This window comes from Amblyomma mixtum, chromosome 1 (assembly GCF_055824585.1).
Source record: "Amblyomma mixtum isolate Tamu chromosome 1, ASM5582458v1, whole genome shotgun sequence".
Taxonomy (NCBI): Eukaryota; Metazoa; Arthropoda; class Arachnida; order Ixodida; family Ixodidae; genus Amblyomma; species Amblyomma mixtum.
This window is the reverse complement of record NC_143012.1, coordinates 8,071,347-8,086,801: the sequence shown is the minus strand read 5'-3', so window position 1 is coordinate 8,086,801 and position 15,455 is coordinate 8,071,347. Positions and strand designations below refer to the sequence as shown.

Sequence of the window (15,455 nt, the reverse complement as noted above, 5' to 3'; positions counted from 1 at the left end):
GCAAATGCTACACTGGACAACATACATACGTCAATAAAAAATAGACAAAAATAGGGCAATGAAAGATGACACCGCATATACAAACTACACGTAAGCACAAGGTATACACGAGGAAAGAAGAAAAAGAACAAAGCTTATCATGAAACGCTTAATATCGTATTTGCGAAGAAAGAAAGAAGCCATGGACAGACAAAACATGACCAGTTAACAAAATATTACAAGTAGAAAATGCACGTGTATGTAAATAAAGATATCGCGCAACTTTTTCACGGACAGTCTCGCAGCATCCATGTCTTGTAAAAGCTGATATATTGTAGCAGGCGAAAAGAATTTTGGCATATGTTTTCCATAATTAGTACGACATTTGTTAACTTTCCAGGATTTAGGTTGGCATGTGTGGTTTGAAACGACATTTCAAACTACAAACGCCAGCCTGAATCCTGGGAAGTTAACAAATGTCGAACTATGGCAAACTGTGTGGTCATAAACGACGTTTCATACCACGCACTCGGCAAACTCGACTAGGTCAGCGAGATTTGGGATGTTCTTTATAAAGTTTAAACTGTAAAATTTACATAATCTTACACCATACATTGTGTGGACGCGAATAATATTCAGTTTTTGAATAAATGAGCTGTAGGATGTAACTATAATTCGAATGGAACCCTTTAGCATGACGAGCAACTTGTGTGTGTTTTCTGTTGTTAATGGCCCGCAACAGAATGCCGTAGTTGGCCGCCGCGGTGGCTCAGTGGTTATGGTGCACGGCTGCTGACCCGAAAGACGCGGGTTCGATCCCGGCCGCGCGGTTAAATTTCTTTGGAGGAGAAATTCTGGAGGCCCGTGTACTGTGCGATGTCAGTGCACGTTAAAGAACCCCAGGTGGTCGAAATTCCCGGAGCCCTCCACTACGGCGTCTCTCATAGCCTTGGTCGCTTTGGGACGTTAAAGCCCATAAAACCAAACCAAACCAGAATGCCGTAGTTCATCAAAAATATGAAGAGGAGTTGAAGTTGAGCGTAACAACGGATGTGGGGAAAGTCGGGCAATAGCGATGTAAAAGACCAACAGTCCCAAATGGGATGCCCAAAGGAGCGAAAAAGGGTGAGCTGTAAATATGTAGGTATATCAGAAACCGTGTTTACAATTCTTCAAAATTCTTAAATTACACTAGCGGCTGAACGTTCGAGCGCAAATCTTTGCCAACTTTCACTTAAAGGTTGCTTGGGATGTGACCTAAAAGAGTAATATTTACGTATTTTTTTGGCACAAAGTTACATTCAATGACAAACTTTCGTTAGCTTGTTTAGTTCATTCTACACCGACATCTGTGCGAAGGATGGTCTCCTAAATCAAGGAAGTGTCGTAGGCATGAACATCATATGTGTTTGTGTTACGTTTAGTGGCCCATAAGTGTCTACGGCTATCATGCGGCAAGCTCAAGGTATCAAAAATTTTGTGCGAAAATTTATACAAAAACTGTACGACAACGTTGGTGTAAAGGACATAAAAAGCTATTTCGTACTACAGAGTGATAACAAAGGACAAAAGTTTTAGACATGGCTAATAGCATAGCATAAGCTTTAACGAAAGTCGGGGAACCTCAGCAACCACCCTTGGCTGGGCAAGGATGTCGAGGCTTAAAACAGACCTCAGCCTTCTTAGGAATGCGAAAGTTGCTGAGGTGAGGTTAAAAAGGTCTGTTGTAATAAACTGACTATATTTCATGGAATCTACAGTTCTTTAATACATCTGCTCTATTTAAATACTTAAAAAAACATGTCATTAGCCAAGAAGAACATCTTCACCTAAGAGCAATGTGGGATGTAATGGTATGTGTTCTTTGTGCAATATAACAAAATCCTCGCTGTTTTTCCTCACTGTTTCCAGTTTCCTGCACAAAAATACAACACGATTTACTGTCAGCTCTTCTCTGCATTGCTCACACACTGGCTTGTCTTGTTTTGTATGTATGAAGTTGTGTGTAAGGTGTGTGTGGCCTATTCAGAGACAGCAGAGAACCACTTCCTTGGAACATTCCTTGGGTGCGATTACAAGTAACTCTCAATTTTTGTCACAATTTTGAGGCTGTGACATGAAAATGACGACACCGCGAGACGCTGACCGCGGAATCAACCAATTAGCAGCGAGGTTGCGGTGGCTAGTAGCGGGGCTATGCCCAGGAAGCATTTAGTTGCACAATAAGGGACCGTATGCTAACATTTTACTGTAAACACGCTGTTAATAAAAGAAACAATGTTTTATTTTCCTAACAAACTATTTTTCAAACCTAACATGAAGCAATACAAAAAGCGTCTTCAGTTTTGCAATTAAGTTTGCTCTTCAGTCAATTTTGCTGCCCCGAGGGTGCGCTGACGCTGGAAAAGCGTCTGCTAGGTAGCGTGAGCTGCCGCCCGATTCAAAGGATTCAGCCTTATCCATCCACCCACATATTCAGCCATCGTAAACATGGCAGCTAGAAAAAAATCAGCTGATTCGACGGCTGTTTTTTTTTTTTTTTACACATCCCGTAGAATCAAGGTACTGTGCGGACGTCTAAAGTGCGCAGAAAAATCTATGTAAAGGCAGTGATTGCTACTGGTCTGCCGAGATCAATTTGCAAGGAGAGCTCTTTTTCCTCATGCCTAAAGGTGCCAAGTGTAAGCGTAGGAGTACCGGGACGCACCAAAGAGTTCAACTTGCGCCAAGCTGCATCTGGCCGCAGTGTGGATTCGGCATGGAACATATCTATTAAGTATGAATCAATAGCTTTCCTCAGCGTAGACGTAAGTTCATTCTGGTAGCTCTTAAATTCTGCAAGTATATTTAGATCTTTAGTCCTTACAGATTTGGCATACAACGCATTTTTATGCTTGACCATTTTAAGGTGTTCTCTCGTTAACCATGGTTTTCGCGCTCTCCTTGGCTTTTTTACTTTTATTACTGAAAAATGCTGGTGGTATATATTCTTAAGTATAATTAAGTATACTCTTAAGGAAGTTAATATACGCTGCGTTGCTCTCACGGCATTCATATACTGCATCCTATGTTTGTTTTTTAACTTCTTGGCGGAATGAATCAAGACGCAAAGATGTAATAACTTGACTGTATATGGGCTTTGCTTCATTCCACTTTATGGTAAATTGCTTGTCTACGAATAGCAAGGTTCCCAGATGATCACTTATACCTGTACAAACAGTACCAGTAAATATAGTGTCTATGTTAACGTTGGTAATAAATACGTCTAATAATGTAGAAATGTGTTCTGTGATACGCTTTGGGTAGGTGATTACATTAGATAGGCCAAGTCTTAAGTCTTAAGTAAGGCTTAAGTCTTTCTGGTAAGGAGTAGCTACAATCATGTTTACATTCATGTCTCCATCTAAGAAGATCTGCACTTTTTGCCCCGTCACATATTGCAAAAGTTTCTTAAGGAAGGCCAAAAAACGGCTAAATGTACCAGCTGGCGGTCTGTAGTCCACGCAAAACATATTGTCAAGGCGTTGTCAGGTAAGCACTTGAAAATCAGGAGTGACAGCACAGAATTTCTCTTCGGTATCACACAGCAGGTTATCTTTTACCAGCATAGAAACACCACCGCCTCTTTTGTCGTCACGATTTCGATAGAAGCATTGCTAGCCAGATGGGAAGAATATAGCCGTTTCGCGTTCATACCATGTTTCAGTAAGCATGAGCACAGTGAAAGACTTTGCATTTCATTTTCTTTGTTTCTTAAAGGTCGGACGTTTTGATGAAAAAAAGATAGGGCAGGTTTTTTTTTTCTTTCTGACCAATTCATGAATTGGTTGTGGTAGAAAATCCATGTTTACAGCATGCAAGCTGTACAGATAAGCTGGAACACTCTAAGCAATTTTGGACAGCTGATCCTTGCTAGTGATAGGTATAACTGTTGATGTTTCAGTTTGGCGAACGTAGATTTTTCCATTCTTGACACAGGCGTGTTACCATCCTCGTTCCTTTTTCGCGGCATTTACAGCACCGAAGGGGCGTTTCATTGCCGGACACAGGTGCTGATTGACAAAAATTTTATCATCGGTCACTGATGAATCTCGACACCTGACTGCTAAGGGACGCCGCAATGCTACCAGGCGAAGGCAACGCGCCGAAGAATCGCCAGATGAACGCGCGCACCATTGCTTACGCAATTTACCAGGTTTAACCAGAGCTATACCACTGACAATTAGGGGTGTGCGAATATTCGATATTTTCGAATATAATTCGAATATTATATATTTAGTATTCGTATTCGATTCGAAATCCAAGTATTCGTTTTGTTTCGAATATTCGACCCGACGCGAATATTCGTATCTAGCCGAATATTATATTGCGAGCACCGGCGTTCATTTCGGTCCGCAAGTCCTATCGACAGAGACACAACTTGGCGGCGCCCAGAGCAATGCGTAACGTTGGGTCATGCAGTAGCTGACTGCGCTGGTGAGCTTCTTTGTGGCTATACCTGTGAAGCTGGTATAGTCAGAGCTGTGGATGAAATACCTCGCAATATGTGCCAGGTCAGTGCCAAGTGAGAGGGCATTTTCTTTGGCAGGAGAAGTCGTTTCAGCTAGAAGGGAACTATTTCTGCCTGATCATGTGGGGCAGCCGGTTTTCCTTCACGACAGCCTTTTATGTTCATCCCAGCAACGCCCTTCTGGGCTTATGGCGAGCTAGCCTTAATCAATGCTGTATACTAGCCATCTTCTCTGATATTGCCACTCTTCTGAGAATAATGTTTGAGACTTTGGTACTTTTTGTGCAGCCACACAAACCTTTTGTGTTCATTTCATCACTGATAGTTGAACTGTGATGTTCTTGGGTGCTCAAATAATGTTTTGCAGTGGTTGTGTCTGTCCTTGATTATTCGATATTCGATTCGATATTCGGAACCAAGTATTCGTATTCGATTCGTATTCGAAAAATTTGATATTCGCACACCCCTACTGACAATTTTTCAAGTAGCATGGGTCTAGGCGCCGTACTCGTCCATGAAGACGGGACAGAGATCTTGTCCACAAAAGCCGCTTCTTGTCGAAAGCCATGGTCAACTATGCGACGGCCGGTGATAAGTTCCTTGCAATTTCGGCTACATGGAAATTCTGCCCCTCACCAGTACAGAAGGACATTCAAGTTTGTCATCGCTTCATGCTGACTGGCTAATTTGAAAGACTACACGGGCCGTGTCGCTCGCTGGAACATGCGACTCCAGGAGTTCGGGGTCACCGTGGTCAGCAATTTAGGACGCAAGAATTCTGACGCCGACTGCCTGTCGTGAGACGGTGTTGACTCGGAAGAGACCATGGCGACGCCTTTCTGTGAGTATCAATGACCCGTTCGCAAACAGCAACGATACGACCCTCAGTTACGCCTCATCGGACACCTGGAATGCAAGGCTTCTGCACGTCCGGGAAGCTTCAAGCGCGGATTGTCAGCCTCTTCGTTTTCTGGTGGTCAGCTCTTTGTTTAGGTAACAAGAAAATTTTACAACAGCCATGTTTTTTTTTGTCGTGGAGGAATTCTGTGCGAGGGTCCTAAATGTGAGCGGAACTTCACTGCGCACTTAAGTTGTATTCGACGAACTAATACTGAGCAGTTAGCTTTTTAACTACTGCTTTTAAGCTCCTTATTTAGTGAAAGGATCATAGCCCTCCGTAAGTAATATACCAGTTTTTAGAATTTGGAACAAGACATTCTCGTCGCTGCTGCAGCGGAAGGAATTCTGGGGCCGAACATGGGCGAAACCGTGCGGTCAGAAAGGGCACTAGCCATGGCTACGTGCGTGTCACACAGCGGCGCAGGTGTGACGTGCTTTTTTCGCAGCGGCCAATTGGGGACGGTGAGCACGCAGCGAGCACGTGACAGGCGCGCTGGTGTGTGACGTGCGCTGGGGGCGTGGTTAGCGCTCTTTCTGGTCACGCGGTTTCAGTCGTGTGCGATCCCCATATTGCTTGCGCTGCAGCGGCGACGAGAAAAGAATTTTCGAAAATTTAAGAACTGATATGGATATTACTTACGAATTAGAAGTGAACTATACTAGATATCAGTTGACCAGCCAGGGCATAGCTGCAATCTGACGCACTTCACCGACGACAACGCTGTGCCGAAAAAAGCGCTCTTCTAAATCGAAAAGCCCTGTTTTGAAGACGGCTTACAGTTTTAGGTGAAATGTCTTGTATGTCGCTTACTTCATCGTTGGCGTAGCGAAGCAGCATCGTGCTGGGTCTTGCATCGCGTGCGAGTAGGCAGTTCTGAAAACGGATCACTGATTTGAGTCAGCGGGGAGTAACAGAGGTTGGCATATTCGTGGACCGAGAAGCTTGGTAGTGGCAGCATGGAAATGGCGATACGTGGCGACCTTTTACCGAGGTTGGAAGCGGTGGGGATCATTGATGCATTGATTACAGGTGGTAGCAGGTCATCGGTGGCTTCAGGCTTCTATCTTCGTTGCCACTAACTTCCGAAGCTGCTACACCACAGTTACGATTTCCACGCTTCTCTTCAACGCATGTGTCATAGCATGGCTCGGGCACATTTCGATTAACATTCTAGTTTCTAAAGAAACCAACTCAAACTACACTACAAAACAAAGCACCGGCATGGATGTTAGCTAGAAATGAATTTTATTAAGTTTTACGCTTGTGAACCTTAAAGTCATGCTCCTTCCCTGGATCCTGCTTGGATACCGAGAAGCCTGACATGGGTGCGACGTTAACAAGTGCAGACAGCTGAAATAAAAAAATAAATCGCATATAACTTGAGGCACGAATATACTATGGCAGGTAGGTATATACGTATACACAAAGAGTAGGGTATAAACTGGTACTCTCTCGGAGAGTAAACAATCTGTTGTACTCTATTTTGCAGCTTTTGGGTGTACAGAGTAGTAATTTGTAGGCACAGCCAAGAGTAGATGGTCACACATGACCTGCGTCTGAAGCAAAATCCTTCCATCGCCCGTTTCGTTGAACGAAAAATAAGGATCACCTTAGCGGCAGGAAGTGATATACATCAACAAGAGCTGTCAATATGTACCATTCAGAGAATGCATGCAGTTTCGTACAGGGTCGCTCAATATGAATGGGAACACACGAGCACGTGGCCGGAGTGCTTCGCGAAGGACCGCCGTCCAAAGCTTCACCGGTTCTTTCTGCGCGTGCGCCTGGTGTCGCCAATTCTGTCTAGCACTTTGCGTAGTGCGGTGGCCACGCGTTCGCGAGTTCCCCATCATACTGAACGACCCTGTACCTAAGTATGCGTTCATAGGTGTTTGAAAACAGCCGCCGCAGTGACTCAGTGGTTGCGCCGCTCGGCTGCTGACCCGAAAGACGCGGATTCGATCCTGGCCGCAGTGGTCGAATTTCGTTGGAGGCGAAATTCTAGAGGCTGGTATACTGCGCGATGTCAGTGCACATTCAAGAATCCCAAGTGATAGAAATTTCCGGAGCCCTTCGCTACGGCGTCCCTCGTAGCCTGAGTCGCTTTGGAATGTTAAACGCCCATAAACCAAACTATAGATGCACAAAAACAGGAATACTTCGCAGAAAGGGCGATAGTTAGGAGACCGTCATTCACGTTTTCACACGTCGAAATGCTTCACAGAAACCAACGATGCGTCTGCTAGAGCGAAGCACTTTCGTTAAATCCTCGTTAAATCTTCGCGATTCACTGCGTGCTGCATTTCTTTACAGTGCGAATGCTCAACATGAACATATGTGACCCCGTATATGAAGTGCCATGTGATCTCTGTTGACGAAGGGCCAACCTCAATGTACCATCATCACGACATCATCATCATCATCATCATAATCATCATCACCAGCCTGACTACGCCCACTGCAGGGCAAAGGCCTCTCCCATGTCTCTCCAATTAACCCTGCCCTTCACCAGTTAGTGACAGCAATGGAAGAGAAAGAATAGATTTCATAGTAGTTATGCTTGCAGTGCGGTTGTAATTAGTGAGGATGAAACGCGCAGAGTTATTTTGAACCATCTCAAGAGCAGTCCTAGACTGAAGTTTCATATTCCCCAGCATTGGATATTTCTGCTTCGACATGCGTTATTTATCCAACCTAACGGAAGGAAATTAATGGCCTAGGTTACCGGCTCAGGCTATGAGTGATGCCGTACTGAAGGGCTCCGGAAATTTCGACCACCTGGGATTCTTTATCATGCCCTGAAAACGCACAGTACACGGGCCTCTAGAATTTAGCCTCCATAGAAATTCGAGCGCCATGGCCGGGACCGAGCCCACGTCTTTCGGGTCAGCAGCCGAGCACCATAACCACTGAGCCACACGGCGTATGGCTTATACTCTCTAGCGAAGCTGGACTAATTACCTCCGGTCACTTCCCGGGCGTGGAATGTGCTTGCCAATATAAAGTTTTTTGCTTGAATAGCAGTTTTTCTTGCGTCTATGATATTTATTACCGAGAATAGACGACGGACGGACGGACGGACGGACGGACGGACGGACGGACGGACGGACGGATGGATGGATGGATGGATGGATGGATGGATGGATGGATGGATGGATGGATGGATGGATGGATGGATGGATGGATGGATGGATGGATGGATGGATGGATGGATGGATGGATGGATGGATGGGTGGATGGGTGGATGGATGGATGGGTGGATGGATGGATGTATGGATGTATGGATGTATGGATGTATGGATGTATGGATGGATGGATGGATGGATGGATGGATGGATGGATGGATGGATGGATGGATGGATGGATGGATGGATGGATGGATGGATGGATGGATAAATGGATGGATGGATGGATAGCAACGCCCCCTTTGAAACTTTGAAACGGGGTGGTGGCAATTGCCACCATGCTCAGCTTTTCTTTCTTTATTTTTTTAGCATCTTTGTCTACGGTTTCCTACACTTCTTACGTTATGTCACATCTCTGCTTTTCAGCCACCAATCCTCGAATCGCTTTTTGATAACTTCCAGTGCAGATTTATTAACGTAACCATTGTTTTCTTTAAACCCTAGGGCCTCAGGAAGAGTGACTGTGCCTGCATCGACATCCGGATGGATACCATCACATTTGATTATGAGGTGTTCAATTGTTTCCACAGATCTACCACACACTGCACATGTGTCATCTTCTTCGTTAAATTTCTTTTTGTAGCTGCGCGTTCTAAGACGCCCTGATCTAGCTTCAAAAGGCAGGGCACTGCCTCCTGAGTTATCATAGAAAAATTATTTCCTGATCTGCCTTTTCCAGTATCAATATAGTTCTACACTATGTTTCTTTTCCATTGAATTCATCCAATATTTAACTTCCGCGTTTTTAACCTGTCGTTTAACGCTCTTTCTTTCTCCGTCCTCATGACCGGCATACTTACTGGTTAGTTTTCTAGTTCTTTTCCGTCACTATGAGTCAACGCTCTTTCTGTATAATTATTCAAATACCTTAGCTGCCCACCTGCTATCGTCCAATTTCCTCAGGCGTTCTTCACATAGTATTTTACTTCTTCCCGTGCTTCGAACGATGCCCAGCCCATATACCCTTGTACTGCCTCATTTGTGGTTTTGCCGTGGGCGCCTAGTGCTAATCTTCCAACAGCTCTCTGATTTACGTCTAATCTCGACTGAATTTCTGCCGGCGTCTCTCATAGCCTGAGTCGCTTTGGGACGTTAAACCCCATAAACCAACCAACCATTTCTGCCCTTAAGCACAGAACCGCATTGCCGAAAGTAAGTCCCGGCACCATTATTCCTTTCCAAATACCTCTTAGTACTTCATATTTGTTGTACCACCATAATGCCCTATGCCATAATGCCCTATGCCATAATGCCCTATGCCATAATGCCCTATGCCATAATGCCCTATGCCATAAAGCCCTATGCGATAAAGCCCTATGCCATAAAGCCCTATGCCATAATCCCCTATGCCATATGCGAAATGCGCAGCGCCTTCTCTCGGCGCTCCGAGAACTAAGGCCTCCATGTTGGTTCGGTACAGAAAACGAAACCGCTGCCCTGCGTTGGGTTAAAACGGCTGTGCTTCGTTTGAAAAGTGGAATGACGATGCGCTCTTGCGCTATGCTGTCCACTATGCAAAGAAACTACGATGCGTGCCAGAACTAGGTGCGTTACAGCTTTTCGCTTTCCTATTTTTTCTTGACTCGGTCCCAACGTTTTAGTAACAGCAAATGCCATGTGAGGTATCGTGTGTCAGCACGCCATTCAGTGCACAGCTTGCGCTTTGTGCGCTTATTTTTCACAAAGCTTTCTAGATGATTTGTGTTTACATTAAGATACGGACCACAGCCTTTGTTGTCTCTGATCAAAATTAGAAGACGATTTAGTGCACTTATTAACTCTCCGGTCGGGAGTGAATATATGTAGACGCATACTTGAGCAACGTAATAGAGAAGGTAATTTCTTTGAGCGAGCCTACGCCTGTGTTCCTCAAGCGTGTATTCCAGACGCGGAGAAGCACGTTCATTGGTGTGCAGGTAAATCGCGGCCATGGGCACTCAGTGCGCTCCATCTAAAAACCTCGATTGCTCATGCTGTGGCGTACTAAGCGCACTCGAAGAACCACACGCACATTACTGCTTAGTTTGTTACGTGTTCAGTTAAGTTTTTCCCGTGTTCGATTAGTTTTGGAAGGGCGAGCAATCTCCCTGGACCATGGGGTTGTTGCAAGATCCCACACATTGTTTTCTTATAATGTCGTACGTGATCGCGCCCGCATATGTTATGCGCGGTCTTTGTGAAGCAATACATCATACGTATAAAAACTGAGGTGCGAATGCTTTTTTTGAGGATTCCTATGCATTCGATACCTCCGGCGGCGAAAGCCTGAAAAAAAGTATAGCTACTTTATTGTGAAGGCGGGGCGAATTTCCAAGCTAGGAAGTACGTGCATCATTGTTCTGAAAACGCTTCAGGCTATCAGATTCTATTATCGTTGTGGCAAGTTGCAACAGCTTGCTTCGCAACAAAGAAATTTGTGTAGGTTTGGGAGGAAGCGAATTAAGTGTCGGAGGCAACCGAACATGCGAATTTCACCCCCGCATACACAGCTTGACCAGCGTATCGAGTCCGTGCAGGCACCTACAGCTGTACGCTCTTTCTCTAATCAAGCCGCCGCGGTAGCTCAGTGCTTATCTGAAAAAAAAAAAAAAACTGCGTTTCTGCTTACAATATTTTGAATTATATGTGCCCACTTTCCTCTTGTTAATATCGACTGACAACATCGCAATACTCGCTTCAACTGCATCTTAAGCAAGACGCGGTTTCAACGAATTGCGGCGAAAACCAGGCGGCGCCGGGCTCTGAAACGGTGACGTTGAAAACCGCGGATGTGCATTGCACGTTGCCCTAAAGGCCGATTCACACGACGGACCGTTCGTCCGCGGCCCGCGTACTACGTGTTCATACGTCAGCACATTTAGAGGCGCTCTGCCGGCCGTGGCCTCTCAGGGCCGGCAGCGCGCCTCTAAATGTGCTGACGCATGAACACGTAGTGCGCGGGCCGCGGGCGAACGGTCCGTCGTGTGAATCGGCCTTAAAGGAATCACATTACGCAGCTGGTCGAGGGTCCTGTGTGAATATACTGCAATGCACGAAGCTCCTGGCGTCGGTGCGAACGAGAGTTCACACTGTCACAGAAGTTTGTCAAGACATCTGTGCACTCAGCGCAAAATGACCGCTCGCTACCCCACCAGATGAAATCGCGTCCACCTGGGAATAAAATAGCCATGATAATGCGTGATGCTTGAACCGGTGCTTTAATGCGCGAATTAAAATGACAGTGGCGCAGAGTTCGACTTGCCAACACACTTCCCAGTGCCGATTCTGGCTATCATCAGCGCCAGACTTCAAGCGAAGCTCAGGACGCGGTAGGAGGAAGTTGGCGCTTACTGAAAGCACCTACATTTGGTAAAAGATCAGCAGTGAAAACAACGCAGCTGCTGAAGCTTGCCTGCTGAAATTTCACACGCAAGATTCATGACAGCTATATCGATATCAAGAATGTACGCATAGCAAACAATGCACCAGCTCGACGAGCTCGCCGGAACCAAGATGGAAACCGGAATTTGAGGGCGCGGTGTTGCCAGACCACCAAGCAATTTCGCATATCGTCTATTGGGATGAGGTGAGGGGCACTTACAGAAAGTTTGGTTTAGTTTGATAATGATTAAGCACTCTGGGCTCTCAGCGATAAAAACGACATTCACGCTGTTGCTAAGAGAGCCAAGTCCAGAGAGGACTGCTTTTCGCCTCGACCTGAGAGGTCCTTTTGCAAAAACACCGTCGCGGTGGATACATTGTTACAGTAGTTGATGCCAACGTGTGAACGATGCAGATGCTACGAAGAGGGATATGTGTTGCTTACGTTGGTAAAGATTCATTACGTTACCGTAGTAAAGCGAAAAAAAATCGAGGGCACTAATAGAAATTTGCAAAAATTGAAAATTTGTTTTTGAGGAAGGAAATGACGCAGCAACTGTCTTACATATCTCAGCGGACACCCGAACAGAAAGCAGTAGGGGTGGGAATGAAAGAAGAAAGGAAGAAAGCGGTGCCGTAGTGGAGGGCTCCGGAATAATTTCGGCCACCTGGGGATCTTCAACGAGCATTTTCATCAGACAGCACACAGGCACCCATAGCATTCCGCCTTTAAGTGCCCAAGGCGAGAGCGTTGATGGGTCCCGTCAGCCGCTCCCCATGCCCGCGCAAGCACGGACAGTGTTTATTTTTGAAAGAATGTCGTACGCAAAAAAAACGGACGAAACAGGAAGGAAACACAGTATGAACACGCCTCCCTGGCTTATGGACACCGTGTCTGACTCGCATCCCGAAGGGTCCGGTGTTCGATTCCCGACTAACTGCATGAATCTTCTTTTCAACGCAATGCATTTTACTTTATATATTTGCTTGTCATAATGACGTTTGGGTAATGTTGTGACCTTCTAATCATGTTTTGTAATGTTGGTCACTTTTCATTCCACTGCTTCACATGTGACGTCTCGAGCCTCTCGCCCACTGCGGCTTTTCTGCGAAGACATGCGAAGACGCCAACTACGCCCGGTTCTCCGCTTTTCGGAAACCCTTAATGCCGTGGCGTTAAAACTCCATGGCTTACCGTATCGTCCTTAACCAGTCGCATTTCCGGGATAATCACCCACTTGACACCCTCGGTGCACGGTGGAAAAGTCATGGAGCCGTTGTAGGTGTAGAAGGACGCAAAATCTGCCGGCACTAAAGTGTCCAGTTTCACGCCCTGCACAGCACCAGGACATCCAATCACGAGTACACTCAAGGGATGAGTGGCTGATCAACCAGAATCACACTCACGTTAGAAGGCCCCACTGGATTTCTGCCTTATGCTGTGCCGCTTCACACCAAGCCACGTTCTCATTTTAGTAGATGGGCCAGCGATCATGACAATGTCCCTAGAGTTATTTTCACAAACTAAGTCTGGCACCTTTCAAGAAGAAGGGAAGCGACTTGGCCCCAAATTACTGCATTTTCAGGATGACTACGCTCAGAGGCCTGAACACAAGTGCGCACAGTACTGTATTTTACAGCGACAGCGGTAAATGGCACCTTTCCCCTGCTTCGTGGCTGTGTCGGCGTCCGCACATGAAGTTGTCCCTAGAGGTGAGGGTGGAGTGCGGGCAGAGTAGTGCATAGAAACATAGCGGCAGCCGCGGTGCGAGCACGGAAGACGAGGGAGAAGAAAAATTCTATCGCTCCCACCGATCCAACTCGCACAAAAGTGATCTGGGCTCCTGGCCACCAGGGTCTACGAGACAATGAGGCCGCTGATGCGGCCGCCCGAGCGCTCACACACCGGGCTCCTCATCTTGGCTCTCCTGGCTCAGAAGCTCATAAACCGCTTCTGCGGTTCCGCGAAATCCTAATTCATTATTGCGACAGCCACCGTCTCTACCCAGTACCCGCCAAGGGGCTGAGTAAGGCGGAGGAGCGAACTCTGCGGCGCCTGCAGACAGGAACTCTTCTCTGTCCTGCTATAGCAAAACACTTCGATCCGAACACAGATGGGCGCTGCCCGCACTGTGGAGAGATCTGCGATATCTTTAACATGATGTGGGCATGTACTCAGAATCCTCACCTCCCCCCTTCCCCCACCCCCACCCGAGAGGCATGGGAGACTGCCCTCCTCAACTGCTTCACACTGGAGTCTCAAAGTGCTTTAGTAAAGCGGGCGCGAGACGGGGCCTCGTCGTGCGGTGTCCCGGACTAAGGATACCGACCATGCAGCACGGTTTTTTGACCCTCAAACTCTCTTTGAATATTAAAGTTTTTCACCACAACCACCGCGGCCGGGATCGAACACGCGTCTTTCGGGCCAGCAGCCCAGCGCCGTAACCACACAGCCACCACTGCGGGTTTGGAAATAAACGCATGTCGTTCAACAATATTCGCGTGACAGACTAGCAAGAACAGCTATTGCTCGATCATTCGGAGCAGCATAGTTAAACCGCTGCTAGTTTTTTTTTTTCATTTTCTTAAGAAGTCGACTTCCCGCTTCGTCAACGTGACGGACCGGTCCGTTATGCACTTGCCTTCGTTTTCTGAAACCATGAAAAAGGTTTTCAACTCTCTGTCCATGCTACACTGCGACCAGTTGACGGTGGCTGACGGTGTCCTCAAGACAGTCGTAGTAGGAAGACAAAAGAACAAGAAAGAACGGGAAAACGATAAGCGGCCTATGGTGTTGCCTTCCATGCACGTCGTCTTCCATAGGCAAAAGAAAGCTGGCGAACAGCATGATGTCGCAGTAGCATTTGCCGCACCAAAACAAACTCAAGGGTTTGTGTGCAAAGATAAACCTGAAACCAGCGAGCCGTGAGAGCCCATGTGGGGAAAAGCACCCGAGAAAGTTCATGCCTTGCTTTTCCGGAGGGGTGTATAAAATACCGCTACCATGCGGCCGGGCATGCGTCGGCCAGACGGGATGGTGCCTGAATGAAAGGCTCCGGGAGCATCGCAGGTTATGAGGCTTCTTAACTACGCCAGACAACCTTGCGGATCTAGGTGCAAGAAGTGCGAACAATTGTTCGATAACACCACTGTCATCTTTCGGTCACAGGATAAGATGAAAAGACAGTTGTTTGAAACCTTTTGCACGCTGTCATCAAATAAATGCACGTGCGTGCGTGACCGTCAGTCACACTGACGAAGTGAAACGTCGATTTTGGGGAAACCCAGACCGTTTATGCATGCCCATCAACCACAGACGAAAAGAAGCTAACTCAGAACCCTGAGGCCACTATACTTGATACTTTCATTTTCCGTTTCTGTTTAACCGTTCATATCAAATGAACTTTCGGCGCACTAAAATCGGCAGTTTGAGCCCTGTCTGTATCTGTAGTTTTAACGTGCAGTGCTGTTCGCGACCATCAAAAGCACCCAATTGATGTTCAACATCTTAAACGTGCCA

At 46.5% G+C, this 15,455-nt stretch overlaps 1 protein-coding gene across 1 annotated transcript in view; it reads right to left on the bottom strand.

Annotated features, from left to right (window-relative positions):
• LOC149365399 (carbonic anhydrase-like) overlaps positions 1-13,266 on the bottom strand; it is an 82,695-nt gene extending 69,429 nt beyond the window's left edge. Inside the window, exon 1 of the mRNA XM_089542226.1 lies at positions 13,131-13,266. The gene's annotated coding sequence lies outside the window, so the exon portion shown is untranslated. The remainder of the gene's footprint in view (positions 1-13,130) is intronic.
• Positions 13,267-15,455: the final 2,189 nt, after the last annotated feature.